Source organism: Mauremys reevesii, linkage group 8 (genome assembly GCF_016161935.1).
Source record: "Mauremys reevesii isolate NIE-2019 linkage group 8, ASM1616193v1, whole genome shotgun sequence".
NCBI lineage: Eukaryota > Metazoa > Chordata > Testudines > Geoemydidae > Mauremys > Mauremys reevesii.
This window is the reverse complement of record NC_052630.1, coordinates 62,769,643-62,789,147: the sequence shown is the minus strand read 5'-3', so window position 1 is coordinate 62,789,147 and position 19,505 is coordinate 62,769,643. Positions and strand designations below refer to the sequence as shown.

At 46.2% G+C, this 19,505-nt stretch overlaps 1 pseudogene; it reads left to right on the top strand.

Annotated features, from left to right (window-relative positions):
* The first annotated feature begins 2,911 nt into the window (after positions 1-2,911).
* LOC120371014 lies at positions 2,912-5,956 on the top strand (annotated as a pseudogene).
* Positions 5,957-19,505: the final 13,549 nt, after the last annotated feature.

Below are 19,505 nucleotides of genomic sequence, written 5' to 3'. Positions count from 1 at the left end.
TCAGTCCCACTCGGGAGAGTTTTTATTCCTCACTTGAGTTTTTAATTCTTTGGTATTTACAAGATGGGCATCGGGGTAGATTTACTCCAGGAGTAATTTTCATCCAGACAGAAAGAAACAAGTTTGTAAAACACAAAAGGAATACCTCTCCCTGTCCCTCTCTGGGATGTTGCCTCATTATGCTGGCCTCTGGGTGCCAGTCCTTCCCCAAACAGTCTGTTAGTCTGCTTGCTTCCCCTATCAGGAGGAAAGCAGCCTTTCACCTAAGAGAAGCCTTCCCCCAGCTGTCATTAATGGTAAATCAGAATGTAGAACATACTTATCTTAGGCCCAGTTTCTGTAAGCTGATCTGCACAGCAGACCCCTACACATGCATGGCTCAAATGGCAGGATTGAGGCCTCAGTTCCATATAGCCATGTTTGTTTCAGCACTGTTTGCTAACCCCATGTTCCATCCATGTTATGAATGTAAGTAATGGGAGTATTGATCACAGTAATGGTAGATTCCAGTTTAGAGTTAGTTTTACCTCTTGTATGAAAAGTTAATGTACACCCTCACTACTATGTCCTTCCATTGGTTTGTACATATAACTCCCATAGATATAAATGGATTGTCAGGACGTACTGTGCAAATCAGTGGTAGGAATTGGCCATTGGGGCATGTTACTCCGAATGCTGATTGGTCTTTTATTAAATATTTGCTACAATATTGAAATACAATGGCAAAATTTAATGGAGAGAGATTTTTTGCTTTTATCAGCTTGTACAGTAAACACAGGGTAGATATTACCCTTACCTCATTGAGGTTGTACAGGATGTAAGCCAGTGCAGAATCTGGCTGTTTGATATTTAACATTATTTCAAATAATTCTTTACACACTACTGAGATCCTTTTGAATGCACGGAGCTATGTTAGTTCCATGGCAAAGGTCAGCTTTAGACAGAACAAAAGTAAGCTCTTGTTTCTACAGCCATTGATATGTGCAAGAAAGCTAAATTACAATGCAATAATACAAAATAATATGTTAATTCAGGATGCTGCAGAAAAGAGACTCAAGTCTTCTAAAATGGCATCTAAAACTGCAAAGGGTAATTTTGCTCGGGCATGTTTTCATGCCCACATTTTTGCAAAATCTCAAATTTGCACCCACAGGTTGAGTACAACCTGCCTTACCACCTAATCGACTCAAACTATCATACTTATGGAAGAATCATAGAAGATTAGGGTTGGAAGAGACCTCAGGAGGTCATTTAGTCCAATCCACTGCTCAAAGCAGGACCAATCCCAACTAAATTATCCCAGCCAGGACTTTCTCAAGCCGGGCCTTAAAAACCTCTAAGAATGGAGATTCCACCACCTCCCTCAGTAACCCATTCCAGTGCTTCACCACCCTCCTAGAGAAATAGTGTTTCCTAATATCCAACCTAGACCTTCCCCACTGCAGCTTGAGACCATTGCTGCTTGTTCTGTCACCTGCCACCACTGAGAAGAGCCTAGCTCCATCCTTCAGGTAGTTGAAGGCTGCTATTAAATCCACCCTCACTCTACTCTTCTGCAGACTAAAAAAGTCCAGTTCCCTCAACTTCTCATTGTAAGTCATGTGTCTCAGCCCCCTAATGATTTTTGTTGCCCTCTGCTGGACTCTCTCCAATTTGTCCACATCCTTTCTGTAGTGGTCGGGCCCCAAACTGTATGCAATACTGCAGATGTGCCTCACCAGTGCTGAATAGAGGGTAATAATCACTTCCCTCAATCTGCTGGCAACACTTCTATTAATGCAGCCCAATATTCTGTTAGCCTTCTTGGCAATAAAGGCACACTGCTGACTCACATCCAGCTTCTCATCCACTGTCACCCCTAGGTCCTTTTCTGCAGAACTGCTGCTTACTCAGTCAATCATCAGCCTCTAGCAGTGCATGGGATTCTTCTGTCCTAAGTGCAGGACTCTGCACTTGTCTTTGTTGAACCTCATCAGATTTATTTTGGCTCAATCCTCCTATTTATCTAGGTGACTCTGGACTCCATCCATACGCTCCAGCATATCTACCTCTCCCCCCAGCATAGTGTTATCTGTGAACTTGCTGAGGGTGCAATCCATCCCATCATCCAGATCATTAATGAAGATGTTGAACAAAACTGGACCGCAGAATCGATGCTTGGGGTACTCTGCTTGATACCGGCTGCCAGCTAAACATTGAGCCATTGATCACTACCCATTGAGCCCGACGATCTAGCCAGCATTCTATCCACCTTATAGTCCATTCATCCAATCCATACTTTTTTTAACTTGCAAGCAAGAATACTATGGGAGACCGTATAAAAAGCTTTGCTAAAATCAAGATATCACATCCACTGCTTTCCCCATATCCACAGAGCCAGTTATCTCATCATAAAAGGCAATCAGGTTGGTCAGGCATGACTTTCCCCTGGTGAATACATGTTGATTGTTCCTGATCACCTTCCTCTCCTCCAAGTGCTTCAAAATGGATTCCTTGAGGACCTGCTCCATGATTTTTTCTGGGGACTGACATTAGGCTGACCTGTCTGTTGTTCCCCAGATTCTCCTCCTGGCATGATATTTGCCTTTTTCTAAATGTCCAAGAACTCCCCCAATCACCATGAGTTTTCAAAGATAATGGCCAATGGCTCTGCAATCACATCAGCCAACTCCCTCAGCCCTGTTGGATGCAGTGCATCCGGCCCCACGGATTTGTGCATGTCCAGATTTTTCTAAATAGTCCTTAACCTGTTCTTTCACCACTGAGGGCTGATCACCTCTCCCACAGTCCCTCCCCCCCACACACACACATACTCTCTGCCCAGTTCACAAGCTGTAAGTGCAAACATTTTAACATGTAAAATTGGGCCTCCTGTTTTTGAGGTGTTAAGACCTCCTGGTGGGGTGGGGAAATGCCTATCAAGTTTGTCTCTGAAGATAAAGTAAAACAGCATTAGCCCTAGTCCTGTAGTCAGATGAGATTTTGCTTGAGTATGGACACCAGAATCAAGTCTAATATTTGGAAATGTTTTTGCAACTAATATGCTGCTTTTGCTTGTTTGCTCTATTTGGCAACTGTGATTGTTGTCTAAAAGCTCAGCTTAATTTCATCTAAACAAAACAAAGATCAAATCTAGCTTTGACGTTAGTCAAATTATTACATATGTGGCCAGTACTATTAACATAAGAACATAAGAACATAAGAAAGGCCGTACCGGGTCAGACCAAAGGTCCATCTAGCCCAGTATCTGTCTACCGACAGTGGCCAATGCCAGCCCCCCCCCTGGGAGGAAGACAGGCAATATCAAATGATCTCTCTCCTCTCTCCCATCCATCATCTCCATCCACACAGGAGGGGGGGGGACAGGGACCCATCCATCCCTGGCTAATATTTATTTATGGAGCCACCATGAATTATCATTTATCAGTCCCCTTTTAAATTTTTATAGTCCTTAGCTTCACAACCTCCTCAGGTAAGGGTTCCACCAAGTTGACTGGCTGCTGCGCAAGAGAACTTCCTTTTATTTTTTTTAAAACCTTTAACCTTAATTTCATTTGGTACATCCTTGCAGCTAGACATTTATTATAAGGCATAGTTTACATGCTTGAAATGGAATTTTAGTCCATTCTTAATTATAGATCATAATTTTAGTGACTGGGTTATTGGAGCAGATAGTTTTTAATGCATTAAATTAAACACTATTATAGTCCTGCATCATAAAAGATTAATAATTGCATTGTTATTAAAATATGCCTTCCATTCTGATAGTGCTTAATACATTTTCTGTAATCAGTGTAATGGAATAACATTGACAGTAAAGCTAAAGATTATATGGACAGCAAAATGTCATGCATTAGTATTATACAACGCAGAAAAGGTTTCCATTTACAGATTTTATTATCAACTGGATTTATGTTCAAAATATTTAATCTGTCCTTTTTATGTGGGAATCCTGTGTTGACCTTCATTATCTCTAGGCAGGTTTAAACTGTGTACAATGTTGCTGTTTAATCAGCTTTATTTTAGCTTTCCTAAAAACAGTCCAGAGAATTATTGAGCTCCATTCCAACCAAATTCAAAACTATATTTTTTTCCCCTTTCCTTTCCAGGAAGGCTTTTCATAGATTTAGCAGCTGGCTAACAATATATCCAATTCTTAGGCTGCCTTTGAACATAGACAAAACTGTCAAACTGTGATCATCTAAAAAGCAGAGACTTAAAGTGTGCTTCCACATGTTTCAAACACATTCATCAGAAATCTCCTACTGTACTTCTAGTAGTGAAGCAGTACAAAAGTGTGATCAAAGTGATTGATTCTCCTACCAAAATGAGAGTCAAATAAAAAGGCATTTTATGGAGGTCACTTTTTCAATGTAGTCACAGCATATTATTACAAATAGCAATATACTAAAGAGAGGGTTCTCTACAAGTAGATGTCTGCAGGAGTTCCTATATACCTCATTACCTGGCGAGAACTCCAAAACAAAGCAATTCACCAAGATTTTTATTTATTTCATTCGCTAAAATATTGCTTCTGGATGACAGTTCGCCAGGGATTGGAACTAAATAATAACTTGAATTGACAGTGCTGTAAAAAGAGAAAATAAACAGACTATTTGAAGCAGAAGGTTTTCTTAAAAGAATTATATGATACATACAGATCAGACACATACATATGTGAGGGACAACAGGATAAGGGCAAGGAGAATCGGTAAAGGTAATCGAGTAACTTGCTCCAAATCCTCAGCTAGTGTAAACTAGTGTAGCACCAATGGCTTCCACGGAGCTATGCTGATTTACTCCAGGTGAAAAACCTAGCCCATTATGTTTATTTTAATTATTTTATAATAACTATAACACATAAAACTGCAGAGTTGCTAGGTAACATGCATTCTTAAGATATAGGCAGACAATCCTATGATCAGATCCAAAAATATTTTCAGGAGTGTGTCAGTTAATTAGGAGCCCATGTCCATTGACTTTCACTGAGGTTAAAGTCATTTTTTTAAAAATGGGGCTTAAGCACTTTTGAAAATTCTCTGTGTGTCTATAGAAGGGGAGATACCAAGATGCAGAGTTTGAGGTTGATAGAATTAACCATATGCACCAGCTGAGAATCTGACCCACTGTTCAGCACTTCTACACAGCAGAAAACATCACATACATTTTTCTAACCAGTGACAAACACCTGCCACGAAGGTCCTTTTAATAAAAATATAACAGAATATTTTTTACAATGTTGCATCTTCCTATCAGAAAACTATCCCTTTACGCTGATAGTATTTTTATTATTTTCAGAATGATCGATGCTATGTAACCATGCTCTCAGAATAGCTTTTGATTAGCTCCTTAACAAATAGCATCCCTTTGTATATTGAAAGGAGAAAATCATGCTTTGAGAACTTTTTTTCCTAGATGAAAGAACAGGTGAAAGTGCTTACATTGTTTCTCTCATTTTCAGCTAGATGTATTTACTGAATACCCATCAGTAGGACAGCTTTTCTGTTTCTTCATAGCGAGCACTGTTCAAGCACCACTTACAATATCAGGTTGAGGAAAACAGGGAGGTAAAGTGAGGGCCAAGGCTAAATCTTGCTCCCTGTGTGCTGGGCTTCAGTTCCCCTGGGGCTGTGTGCACTGGCTACTTTGGAAAGGGAATTACACTGAGTGAGTAGGGGCTGGAGTCCCTCTCTCTATGGCTGCAGGGCTAGAGTATCTGACCCCTGAGCTGGCTGGCAACATTGCTCAGGATAACAAGAAAACCAGGATCATCCCCCATCACCTGTAGCTCACCATCCATAATGACAAGGAGATCGACAAGCTACTGGGAAAAGTTACAATTGCTCAAGGGGTGCCCAACATCCAGGCCATGCTGCTGCCCAAGAAAACAGAGTGTCACAACACCAAGAGCAAAAAAATTTGGGAATCTTTACTCCAAAAAACTAGGACAGCTTGAGCATTCTGTCTACCTTTGTGTTGACTAAACAGGTTTTGTAGAAGTTCAGAGTAGCTGGTCTAATTTTTAAGGTATCTGTTTCATAAAACTTACCTCAGTTCTTGGGCCCAGTGGTTAGATAACTGTTCTTTGCTCATGAAACAGAGAGAACAAGTTAAAATACAAAGTTACCGCTGGCATTGTCTCATTTACTGTATCAGAGGTTCTAAATTACACATTCATTTTTATGGTTGCTGAAGAGCAAAAACCCTAGAGGACTCACAACTAGTGAAACAATATCACTGCAATTAGTGGAACCTTTGTGCCTTAAAGTCACATCTTTGTGTCGCAATCCGATGCATAGTTATGGCTCTGTATGGCCAATTGTCGGTCCACGGCCATCTTGTCCTGTTAAAAGGACAGGGCAGCCTCCATCTTGGACCAGGTTCTTGTTGCATAGGAGAGGGCAGTGATTCAATCCTGCCCAGCAACACTGGCTGTGTATGCTCTCCTGTGTTCCTGTTTTTCTCCTCTCTCCTGCTGGGTCATCTAAGGGTCGGGCTAGTGCCGTGTGCAGAGACCTGATCCTGCCCAGCAACTTGTGGTGTCGTGTGCAACATTTTGGTGCTGTGTGCATTTTTCCCGCTCTTTTTGGGCCCGGTCATCTGGAGGTCAGGCTAGTTCTGCCCAGCAACTCCAGAGTACTGTATACAGAGACCTAAGTCTGCCCCGATACCCCAGTGTGCCGTGTGCAAATCCTTCCGACATGGGGTGTTGCAACAGCTCGAAACCTGAAGGGAGGAGGGACCAGGGAGCCAATCAGATGCTGACACTAGGGAGTGAGACCCTTTTGATAAAACTAGGTTTCCCCCCAGAAAATCTTGTCTTGACCATCGTCTTTTTTGGTGGAGCATCCGCGTGTTAGCTGAAGGGCCTGATCAACCTTTTGGCCAGGGTCTCCTCCCGGTATAGCTAGCTCGTAGTGTGGAGTATCCGCGTGTCAGCTGAAGGGCCCAATCAACCTTTCAGCCAGGGTCTCCTCCCGATATAGCTAGCTCGTGTCGTGTCATTTTGGATTTGTTATCTTGTGGATTTATCTTTTGGATCTATTTTTTGGTTTTTGGATTTCTCGCTTTGGACTTGGTCCCAGTCGCCTCATCATGCTCCTGGTGTCTGTTCTGCTGGTCAGCTGCTCCTGGAGTGCGGTATTTGCTTTTTAATTTCTGGCAGTTAGTATAGATAGCCTCTCATTTTTCCCTTTCCCAAATTGGTACCAGCCCCAAACAATTGCACATTTGCACACTTGTACATTTGCATATTTGCCTAGCTAGCTTGTTTAATCGTTATAATTGTTATTGAATTGTTAATTGTAAACTGTTTATGTGAATGAATCACTGCTCTGTCTGTGTCTAGTGTGTGTGGTTAAACTTGGGAGCTGTCTCTACTTAGAGAGTAGCTGACCAAGGGGGTCCAGTCCCCGTGGTCTGAGTGAGTGGAATCTGCCCAGCTGCAGCCGCACCACACTCTGGGTTTACCCTCTGTGTGAAAGCAAGGGTGGCTGAGGCAGTGGCCTGTGGGTCTCTTTTCTGTGTTTGCACCGGGCATCGCCCTGACGAACCTGATTCCTATCTGTGTAATTGGTGTGCCTGTCTATTTGGTGGTGTGGTGAGCAGTTTACAGTACATTGTTGTTGGTTTAAATTTGTTTGCGTTGTTTATCTGAGTCCCAGTTGGAAATTGCCTCCTTCCCCGGCCCAAGTTGTAACCTTTCCCTAAATAAACGCAGCCACTTGGCTTTTCAGTGTTACCCTGGTCCTGCCTGTCTTTTCCTCACTCAATACCAAGCTTGAACGAACCCCCAGCTAATTCGGACACTTTGAATCCACTCAAATTCTGTGGGGGGACAAAATTAATTAGCATCTATTGCTGATCAATGGCCTACATGAAATCTATTAGCAGTCTCAGTACAATGCCCCGTGGACAGATACTGCAACTCCATCCTTGCTGTTCTTTCCAGAAGGGAATGGGCATGGGGACTAAACTCAAACCTAAGATTGCTCCCCTCCAGATCATGGTTGAGGCATATAACCAAGGAGGTACAGGAAATATCCGCATCCTGTACCTGTTCTGAGGTTATGTAGAGGACTTTAGACTGCAGAGCTATCAAGGTGGTACCTTCCACAAGCACTGCATTTCCTGCTAAAAATAAGATTAACATGAGCAGGTGACCTCTATGGGATTGCAGAGGTTTTGGTGTCAAATACCCTAGCTAAAACTTATATAGAAGTCAAGATGATCATGTATATGAGAGTCATGTAGCTGGAACACTTTATTTATGTTCTTTTAGGACCTGATCCAACTTTGTTAAAATAAATTGAAACTTACTTTAATCAGACACTAACCGAGTCCTCACTGAGGCCCTTGATCGCATATTTTCTTCTCAGGGAGACAGAGTGGTCTCATTCTTGTTGTAAGGGAATGGGAGTCAGGCAACCCAGGTTGCTCTGTGAGTTACCTTGAGAAAGTCACTTAAATGCATTCTGCCTCAGTTATGCCTATTTTCAGCACTCCTCTTTTAAGGCACTTGAGATGCTCATATGAAAGATGCTACGTAAGTACAAAGAATTACATGCTGTTATAGCAGCTGAGTGGCTAACAAACAATATAGAAAAAGTTCTAGGCAAAAAATACAAATAATGGGTTTAATTGATTCTATATATTGTTGCAAACTCTTAGGTTTGCAATGAGGCTGATAGCTATATTAAATACCCAGTATAATGCCAGCGGCTTTCTCTTCTTTTCTTCTGCCAACCTCTGACATCACAAGAATTTCTCTTGTGGCACTATATGATATTGCTGATCTTGCAGCTTACTCCTTTTACTCACTAGAGGTCAGGGTCATGCTGGCAGATACACAGCTAATGCACAATACATTTAAATTAATCCATCACCTTGTGACACAGAGGGAGACGAGGTTGATATTAATTTTACAAAGGATCAGGAAACTGATACAGCAGTTTCTAGGACAATTAGTAAACACATCTGAAAAAACTCATATCAAAAAGCTTTTCAAGCAAGTCATTTCATCACAGAAGTAACATGCTATATCTCCACTTGAGAAGAACATGGATGGAGGAAAAAGGTATGAGGTGTGGGACAGCCAGAGTGGTATGAAAGTTGAGCAGTCATAGACTTTAATAAGAAAATATTTTTATCAACCAATCCAATCAAAGGGAAGGAATTGCATTAGGAAGACCTTACCCATCACTTTATTTCTGGATTGTACCACATTTTGGGACACATGTTTCTGACAGCTCTTTCTCAGGAATACTTTTGGCTCTTTCACTTTCTTATCACTATTGTTTATTGACTTTAAAAATTATATGTAAGTAATGGAAAACATTGACTTGCAGAAGGAAAGACTAGTGCTATTTCTGTTATATCCCTAATTACAAGCTAAATCCTGGCCTTCAGTAAGCTGAAAACCCCATTGAAATCAGTTGCATTAAACTAAGTCTGAATTTGACTGTAGGATTTTTTTCCCCACACCTTTTTGTTTTAACACTTGCCTCAGAGCAAACGGGATCTGACACAAACATATTAACTAATGTACTTGATTGTTTTGAAATACATTTTGCTCAGCTTTGTATCTGATCAGTGGTGCAGACAAGCTTGTTTTGTATTTTGCAATGAACCTGAATGAATCTCTGTATTTTTACAGCAATAAAAATAACACATATGAATAGAGGTTTGGTAGAAAGTCCCTTCCCTTAGTCAAATGTCATCTAGGTTCAATGAAGTGAACCAATCACATCCTCCTCTTTTACCTCTCATTGAACGTAATAGGATGGCAACCATCACTTTGATAATGCTCCCTTTCACGTCACTGGTAATCTTTAAGAAGTTGGCATTGTTTCCTGCAGAAAAAAAATTAGGGCTTTGGCTCATTCAGATAATCTGTCATACATTTAGCTCAACAAGAAGCAGATTTAGAACTGATACCAAAATTAACTCAGTCAGGCTTATAAGGTCTATGTGTGTATGAAAATACATTAGTAGAATGTGAAAGGTATAAATTCCATAATAAATCATACCTAATGCTTTCTGAGACAGGCTGAAATAGCCAAGAGGAAACTTATCTGATAGGTGTAGATAGTAAACTTTAAAGAAGTTGGAAAGGACAATTATTTTACACAGTTCTGACCATCAAAAATCACCCTGAGTTGGGATCCTCTGACCTGGAGGGGAAAACTTTATGCACCATGTTGTTTCCCCCCACCCCTAAAATACATGACCCCACCCCCAGATCTAGGTAGCTAGACTTTTATGTGATGTGGAGATGTAATTTGATGGAAATTCTGTAGGGTGTAGCACCTAAATTTTAATGAGAGAGCTTGAAGTCCCCAGGAGCTAGAAGATTTTTGATGATTTAAAAATGTAATAGGGGATATTTCTTTGCTTTAAACCAATCTCATGCTGCTTCTCAAAACTTCTTAGAGCTCAAGAACATTTGAAAGTCCTGGGCCATCTTAACCACACCAGGTCTGGCTGTTGTTATTTCCATAGACATCGCTGCTATTTAAAAGTTTGCTTTATGGATATAATTCAGAAATTCCAGTACAATGTGACATCCTGATACTGTACCCTGCTTATTCCTCTTGCCTGTTCCAGTTGGCATATTGATTTCCATGTAGTACCTAACCTATTCCTATAATATCCGAGGATATGTGGGCAGCTGACTTGGCTATTAACCTGTACATAAACATTGCTCTTGTGTACTAGTGTTTCACACATCAGTTCAATTGTACTACATACATGTCATTGTGGAATGGTGGTTTCATTGATTTGCATACAGCAAAGCTGAAAATGCAGTGGATGGTTATATGCAACCAACAGCATCAATAATCTGGTAGGTGGAACCCACCTGGAAAAGGTGGACATGGGAATTGGCAGATTGGTCACATCAGTGGTTGTGTTAGTCTGATATCATGTCTGCAAGTGGCCAGGAGAAGATGCAAGAAAAACATGTTGAGCATCTTATTATATATTTTTTAAAATTCCCTAGGTTACCTTCCGGAGTAAAATTATACCAATAACTAGCAGCTAGTGCGCTGAGTAGTATAAATTACTACACTTTTCGTCATAGGCTAGCACATACTTTTCTCTCTACCACACAATAAAAACAATTATGTACATCTATGAAATTTATATAAACTTACCTACATCATTCAAATAATTCTCCCCTCACAGTCAATGAAAGTATTTACATATTCATTTAAAGAACAGGAGTACTTGAGGCACCTTAGAGACTAACATGTATTTGAGCATAAGCTTTTGTGAGCTATAGCCCACTTCTTCGGATGCATAGAATGGAACATATAGTGAGGAAATATATATATATACATACATACATACAGAGAGCATGAAAAGGTGGGAGTTGTCTTACCAACTCTAAGAGGCCAATTAAGTAAGAGAAAAAACTTTTGAAGTGATAATCAAGATAGCCCAGTACAGACAATTTGATAAGAAGTGTGAGAATACTTACATGGGGAGATAGATTCAATGTTTGTAATGGCTCAGCCATTCCCAGTCTCTATTCAAGCCTAAATTGATTGTATCTAATTTGCATATCAATTCGAGTTCAGCAGTTTCTGAGTTCAGTTGCAGTCTGTTTTTGAAGCTTTTCTGTTGCAAAATTGCCATATTCATTTAGAACATTATAACAGAGTCATGTCATATAAAAGGTGGTGCATTACTTTACACGTTTCCACAGAAACTGCTGAGCTTCTGAACACTGTAAATAACTTACGAAAAAAATTAGGGCTGTCAATTAATCTCAGTTAATTCACGTGATTAACTCAAAAAAATTGTGATAAAAATTAATTGCAATTAATCGCAGTTTTAATCACACTAATAAACAATAACAGAATACCAATTAACATTTATTAAATATTTTGGATGTTTTCGTACATTTTCATATATATTGTATTCTGTGTTGTATTTGAAATTAGTCTTATTTTTATAACAAATATTTGCACTGTAAAAATATAAACAAAAGAAATAGTATTTTACAATTAACCACATACAAGTACTGTAGTGAAATCTTTGTCATGAAAGTGCAACTTACAAATGTAGATTTTCTTGTTTGTTCCATAACTGCACTCAAAAACAGAACAATGTAAAACTTCAGAGCCAACAAGTCCATGGAGTCCTACTTCTTGTTCAGCCAATTGCTAAGACAAACAAGTTTGGAGATAATGCTGCCCTCTTCTTACTTAGTGTCACCAGAAAGTGAGAATAGGTATTTGTATGGCATTTTTGTAGCTGGCTTTGCAAGATGTTTGTGCCAGATATGCTAAACATTAGTATGCCCCTTCATGGTTTGGACACCATTCCAGAGGACATATTCCATGCTGATGATGCTCATTAAAAAAAAATGTGTTAATTACATTTGTGGCTGAACTCCTTGAGGGAGAATTGTATGTATCCTGCTCTGTTTTACTCACATTCTACCATATATTACATGTTATATCAGTATCAGAAGATGACCGAGCACATGTTCATTTTAAGAACACTTTCACTGCAGATTTCATAAAACACAGTGTGAGATTTCTAAAGATAGCTACAGTACTCTGTAGGTTTAAGAATCTGAGTGCTTTACAAAATCTGAGAGGGATGAGGTGAGAAGCATACTTTCAGAAGTCTTAAAAGAGCCAGGTATCAGAGGGGTAGCTGTGTAAGTCTGGATCTGTAAAAGCAGCAAAGAGTCCTGTGGCACCTTATAAACTAACAGATGTATTGGAACATGAGCTTTCATGGGTGAATACCCACTTCGTCAGATGCGGTAGAAACTACAGAACCTGAACCACCAAAAAAGAAAATTAACCTTTTGCTGGTAGCATCTGATTTAGATAATGAAAATGAACATGCATCAGTCCACACTGCTTTGGATCATTATCAAGCAGAACCCATCATCAACATGGATGCATGTCCCCTGGAATGGTGGTGGAAGCATGAAGGGACATATGGCTCTTTAGTGCATCTGGCACTTAAATATCTTGTGACACCATGTGAATGGCCATGCAAATTGCCTGTTCTCACTTTCAAGTGACATTATGAACAAGAAGCAGGCAGCATTATCTCCTGCAAATGTAAACAAATTTGTTTGACTGAGCGTTTGGCTGAACAAGAAATAGGACTGAGTGGACTTGCAGGCTCTAAAATTTTACATTTCTTTTATTTTTGAATATAATTCTACATTTGTAAGTTCAACTTTCATGATAAAGAAATTGCACTACAGTACTTGTATGAGGTGAATAGTATTTTTCAATTTCTTTTGTTTTTTTTACAGTGCAAATATTTGTAATAAAAAATATAAAGTGAGCACTGTACACTTTATATCCTATGTTGTAATTTAAATCAATATATTTGAAAATGTAGAAAACATAAAAATATTTAAATAAATGGTATTCTATTGTTTAATGGTGCGATTAATCGCGATTAATTTTTTTAGTTGCTTGACAGCCCTAAAAATATATATATGCCTATGCTTTATTAATTCAGATTCCAGTCACAATTTTTGAAAACAACATTAGTCAACAGATGTGTTTGTGTGGGTCTACAGGGCTATGTAAGAGACGGTTACTCACCGTAGTAACTGTTGTTCTTCGAGATGTGTTGCTCCTATCCATTCCAGTTAGGTGTGCGCGCCGTGCGTGCACGGCTCTCCGGAACATTTTTACCCTAGCAACTCTGGCGGGCCGGCTGGCACCCCCTGGAGTGGCGCCAATATGGCGCCTGTTATATACCCCAGCCGGCCCGTCCGCTCCTCAGTTCCTTCTTGCCGGCTACTCCGACAGTGGGGAAGGAGGGCAGGTCTGGAATGGATAGGAGCAACACATCTCGAAGAACAACAGTTACTACGGTGAGTAACCGTCTCTTCTTTTTCGAGTGATTGCTCCTATGCATTCCAGTTAGGTGATTCCCAAGCCTTACCTAGGCGGTGGGGTCGGAGTGAGACGTGGCAGAGTGTAAGACTGCGGAGCCGAAGGCTGCATCGTCTCTTGATTGCTGCACCAACGCGTAATGGGAGGCGAAGGTGTGGACAGAAGACCAGGTGGCCGCTCTATAGATGTCCTGGATGGGAACATGAGCCAGGAAGGCGGCCGACGAGGTGTGGGCTCTCGTTGAATGAGCAGTGAGGCGGCATGGTGGCACGCGAGCAAGCTCGTAGCATGACCGAATACATGCCGTTACCCAGGAAGAAATCCGCTGGGAGGAGACCGGCTCATCCTTCATGCGGTCGGCGACTGCCACAAACAGCTGGGTCGAACGCCGGAAAGGCTTCGTCCGGTCGATGTAAAAGGCAAGGGCCCTGCGGACGTCCAGGGTGTGAAGCTGTTGTTCCCGAGGGGAGGCATGCGGCTTCGGGAAAAAGACCGGGAGGAAGATCTCCTGGTTGAGGTGGAAGGCCGACACCACCTTGGGGAGGAAGGCTGGGTGTGGTCGAAGCTGCACCTTGTCCCCGTGGAAGACGGTGTATGGTGGTCCAATCATTAGAGCATGGAGCTCAGAGACTCGTCTTGCTGATGTAAGTGCGACGAGGAAGGCTGTCTTCCAGGAGAGGTAGAGCAGAGAGCACGTGGCTAGAGGCTCGAAGGGGGGACCCATCAGCTTGGCCAGCACGAGGTTCAAATCCCAGGTCGGGGCAGGACACCGCACCGGCGGGTACAAGTGATCCAGGCCTTTAAGGAAGCGGGAAACCATCTGGTTGGAGAAGATGGACCGACCTCCCGTAGGTGGACGAAAGGCGGACACTGCTGCCAGGTGTACCCTCAAGGAGGCGACTGCCAGACCTTGCTCCTTAAGGTACCAGAGGTAGTCCAGGATGGTAGGGACAGGGACTACGAAGGGATTGAGGCCTCGTTGGTCACACCAGAGCGCGAACCGCTTCCATTTAGCCAGATAGGTGGAGCGAGTGGAAGGCTTCCTACTCTCTAGCAGGACTCGCTGTACGGCTGCTGAACAGTCCCTCTCCGCGTGGGTCAACCACGCAGGTACCAAGCTGTAAGATGGAGGGACTGCAGGTTCGGATGGTGGAGTCTGCCGAAGTCCTGCGTGATGAGGTCCGGCCATAACGGAAGAGGGATGGGATCTCGAACGGAGAGCTCGAGCAGCAGGGTGTACCAATGTTGCCTCGGCCAGGCCGGAGCCCTGAGTATGACGCTGGCTCTGTCTCTCCGCAGCTTCTGTAGCACCCGGTGTATGAGCGGGAACGGGGGGAAGGCGTAGAGGAGGTGATCCTTCCAGGGGTAAAGGAAGGCGTCCGACAGGGAGCCCGGCGAGTGACCCCGGAATGAGCAAAACAGGTGGCACTTCCTGTTCGCCTTGGAGGTGAATAGGTCTATCCGGGGAAACCCCCACCTCCGGAAGATTGTGTGGACGACATCGGGACGGAAAGACCACTCGTGGGAGAGGAACGACCTGCTGAGATGGTCGGCCAGCGTGTTCTGCACTCCCGGAAGAAAGGACGCTTCCAGGTGAATCGAGTAGGTTACGCAGAAGTCCCACAGGAGCAGTGCTTCCTTGCAGAGGAGGGAGGAGCGGGCTCCGCCCTGCTTGTTCACGTAGAACATTGCCGTGGTGTTGTCCGTGAACACTGTCACACAGCGGCCTTGCAGGCGGGTGCGGAAGGTGTGACATGCCAAACGGATCGCTCACAGCTCGCGGATATTGATGTGCAGAGCGAGCTCTTGGGGCGACCAAAGGCCCTGGGTGTGAAGGTTGCCCAGGTGAGCTCCCCAACCAAGCGCTGAGGCATCCGTGGTCAGAGTGGCGGATGGACGAGGAGGGTGGAACGGGACTCCCGCACACACGACCTCCGGGTCGAGCCACCAGCGGAGGGACTCGAGGGTCGGCTTGGTGATCGTGACCACCATGTCGATGGGATCTCGATGCGGCCGGTAAACCGACGTGAGCCAAGACTGGAATGGGCGGAGGTGGAGCCGCACGTACGTGGTGACATACGTACACGATGCCATGTGGCCCAGGAGGTGGAGGCAGGATCGCACCGTCGTGGTCGGGAAGGTGACGAGGTCCTGGATGATGGAGACCATCGTCTGGTGCCGAGATCGCGGTAGGCAGGCACGGGCCAACGAGGAGTCGAGGACTGCTCCAATGAACTCCACCCGCTGTGACGGAATCAAGGTGGACTTCTCGGCATTGATGAGAAGACCGAGGCGCTGAAAGAGGGACAGGATTTCTGTCATCTGGCCCATTACCAGGTGCCGAGACGTTCCGCGAACCAGCCAATCGTCGAGATACGGGTAGACGTGTATCTGACAACGGCGGAGGGCTGCGGCAACCACTGCCATGCACTTGGTAAGCACTCTCGGTGCGGTGGATAGGCCGAATGGCAACACTGCGAACTGGTAGTGTGCATTGTTCACCACGAAACGCAGGTAGCGTCGATGGGGAGGGTAGATCGCGACATGGAAGTAGGCGTCCTTCATGTCGAGGGCGGCAAACCAGTCTCCCGGATCCAGAGAGGGAATGATGGTCCCCAGGGTGACCATGCGAAACTTGGGCTTGAGCAGATATCTGTTCAGCTCTCGAAGGTCCAGGATAGGACGTAGCCCTCCTTTCGCTTTGGGGATGAGAAAATATCGGGAATAGAATCCCCTGCCCCGCCTGTCTTGAGGCACTGCCTCTAAGGCACCCACGCTCAACAGAGTCTGGACCTCTTGTAAGAGGAGTTGCTCGTGAGAGGGGTCCCTGAAGAGGGACAGGGAGGGTGGGTGGGAAAGGGGGGGCGAAACAAACTGAAGGCGGTATCCCGACTGGACTGTTTGAAGCACCCAGTTGTCCGTTGTTATTCGGGACCACGCCGAAAAGAAATGGGAAAGGCGGTTGTAAAACAAAAGGGTAGGATCCGGTAGGGAGAGTGATCGGCCGTCCTTGGGCGTCCCATCAAAAGGCCTGTTTGGACCCTTGGGGGGCCTTGGAAGGGGCCTGGGCCTGATTGTGCCTGTTGCCGGATGGTCGACGGTGATTCGGGCCTGGTCGCCTGCTGTTGTACGGGTGGTACCGTTGTTGAGGGAAAGACCGGGAGGGTTGTTGCCGGAAGGATCTGCGCTGAGGAGCCGGTGTGTGCATCCCGAGGGTGCGGATGGCGATGCGACCGTCCTTCAGGGTCTGGATCCGGGAATCAGTTTTCTCGGAGAAAAGACCCTGTGTGTCAAAGGGCAGGTCCTGCAACGTATACTGCACCTCCGGTGGCAGGGTGGAGGACTGCAGCCAGGAGATGCGCCGCATCGTCACCCCTGAGGCCAAGGTCCGAGCTCCCGAGTCCGCAGAGTCAAGGGCGGCCTGGATGGAGGACCTGGACGATTTCTTCCCCTCCTCCAACAACGCGGAGATGTCGTACACGTACCTGGCGAGGAGGACCATCTGGTTGGCGATGCAAAGTTGCAAGCCGCCCGCCGAGTAGACCTTGCGGCCTAACAGGTCCATTCGCCGCGCGTCCTTCAACTTTGGCGCAGGGGCAGGTTGACCATGCCTCTCCCTGTCGTTGACCGACTGAACGACCAACGAGTCCGGGGTCGGGTGAGTATACAGATACTCATAGCCCGTGGGGGGGACTGAGTACTTGCGTTCAACCCCACGGGCTGTAGCAGGGATGGACGCAGGCGTCTGCCAGAGTGTGGTGGCATTCTTTTGTATCATCCGAACGAACGGTAATGCCACGCGCACTGGAGCCTCTGCTCCAACGACATTCGTTATGGGGTCCTCGTCCTCCTGGACCTCCGCCACGGGGAGAGCCATGGCCATCGCCACACGGCGAAGCAGGTCTTGGTGCGCCTTTAGGTCTATCGGCAGAGGCTCCTTGGCCGACGCTCCGGCCACCGCCTCGTCAGGTGAGGACGAGGAGGATAAGCCCTGGACGACAGCCTCCGTCGATGGATCTGCTGACTGCTCGTCGGCTGGGTCGGGCTGCGTGTGCCTCTGGGGTGCAGGCGGTATGGAAACCGCGCCCGGTGACGAAGGGGCCGGTCGGCTAACGGTCGCCTCTGGTACCCTGCGCTCGGAGGCAGGGGCTCTTGGAGGGAATGGCACCCCCTGAGTCTCGTATTGGGCCCAGGGAATCCAGAAGCCCCACTGCTGTGCCCCCTGAGGTTGGCCTTGTGGGGTAGGTGGCAGGTGCCCGTTACTGTCTGCCCCGGAAGCAACCGACGCGGGGCGGGATGGCCATGGAGGCGCCGAGGCGCTGACGGATTGCGCCGCCAACTGAGGCAGTCTGTCCCCGGACGGTGCCAAAGATCGGTGCTGGTCTGCACGGTACCGGGATGGTGACCAAGACCAACGTCCGCTGCGGTGCCGGGAGCTCAACCGGTGCCGGGAGCTTGACCGGGATCCGGACCTGCGGCGCCGGGAGCGGCTGCGCGAGTCACAGTGCCGGGAATGGTGCCGGGAAGCAGACCTTCGTCGGTGCCGACGCGAAGGCGATCGGGACCTGGAGCGACGCCGGGAGTGCGACCGGTACCGCGATGTCGAACGGTACCGGGACTGCGACCGGCGTTGGGACGGCGACCGGTACCGCGATGGCGAGCGGTGCCGAGATCGCGAGCGATGGGACGGTGACCTGCGGCGGGACCGGGAACGTGACCGGGACCGGGAGCGTCGTCCGTGCCGTCTGTCCAGAGAGGGGGGCCGTACCATCATTGCCGGCTTTCCCGCCGAAACGACAGCCCGCATCGGCGGTGCCGGGGGGCGGAGGCTCGGTGCCTCTGTGAGCTCTATGAGCTCGCGCGCCGTGGAGAAAGTCTCTGGCGTTGATGGCAGCCGGAGCTCAACCACGGCCGGTGCCGGGGAGCATGGCGGTGCCGGACTCGACGGCCCTTGAGGCGCCGGTGTCAACGGCCTGGCGCATGTCCTGTGCACAGCCACAGTGGGGACCGCAGGTGGTGCAATTGTCTTGGCTGCTGGGCCCTCAGCGTGGGGCTTGGCACCCGCTTTCGCCGGCTTGCGCTTCCTTGATGGCGGCAGGGAGCGGTGCCGGGCCTTCGGTGCCGGTGGCTGAGGTCGCGGAGTCTCGGTGCCGGAATGGCCCGGGGCCGGCGGTGCGCTCCGGACCGATGAAGCCTTCGGCGCCGGCGCGGACGGTGCCGGGGGCTGGAGCGAAGCCTCCATGAGGAGCTGCTTTAATCTTATGTCCTGCTCCTTACACGTCCGGGGTTTGAAAGAGGAACAGATAGAGCACTTATCTGCCCTGTGACTCTCACCGAGGCAACGGAGGCAGGAGTCATGCGGATCCCCTACTGGCATAGGCCGCTGGCAAGATGCACAGGGCTTAAAGCCCGGTGCCTTGGGCATGAGCCCGCACCGGGGGAGGAAAGGGAGGGGAAACCCCCCTTAACCTTATCCTAAGAACTAACTATCTAACTAACAGAAACTATCTACACTAATCACTAAACAAACTATATACACGAGAAAGTAGCGAGAGCTAGGGTTGTGGAGGACAGAGAGCACTCCACAGTTCCAACTGGCCGTCACGGGCGGTAAGAAGGAACTGA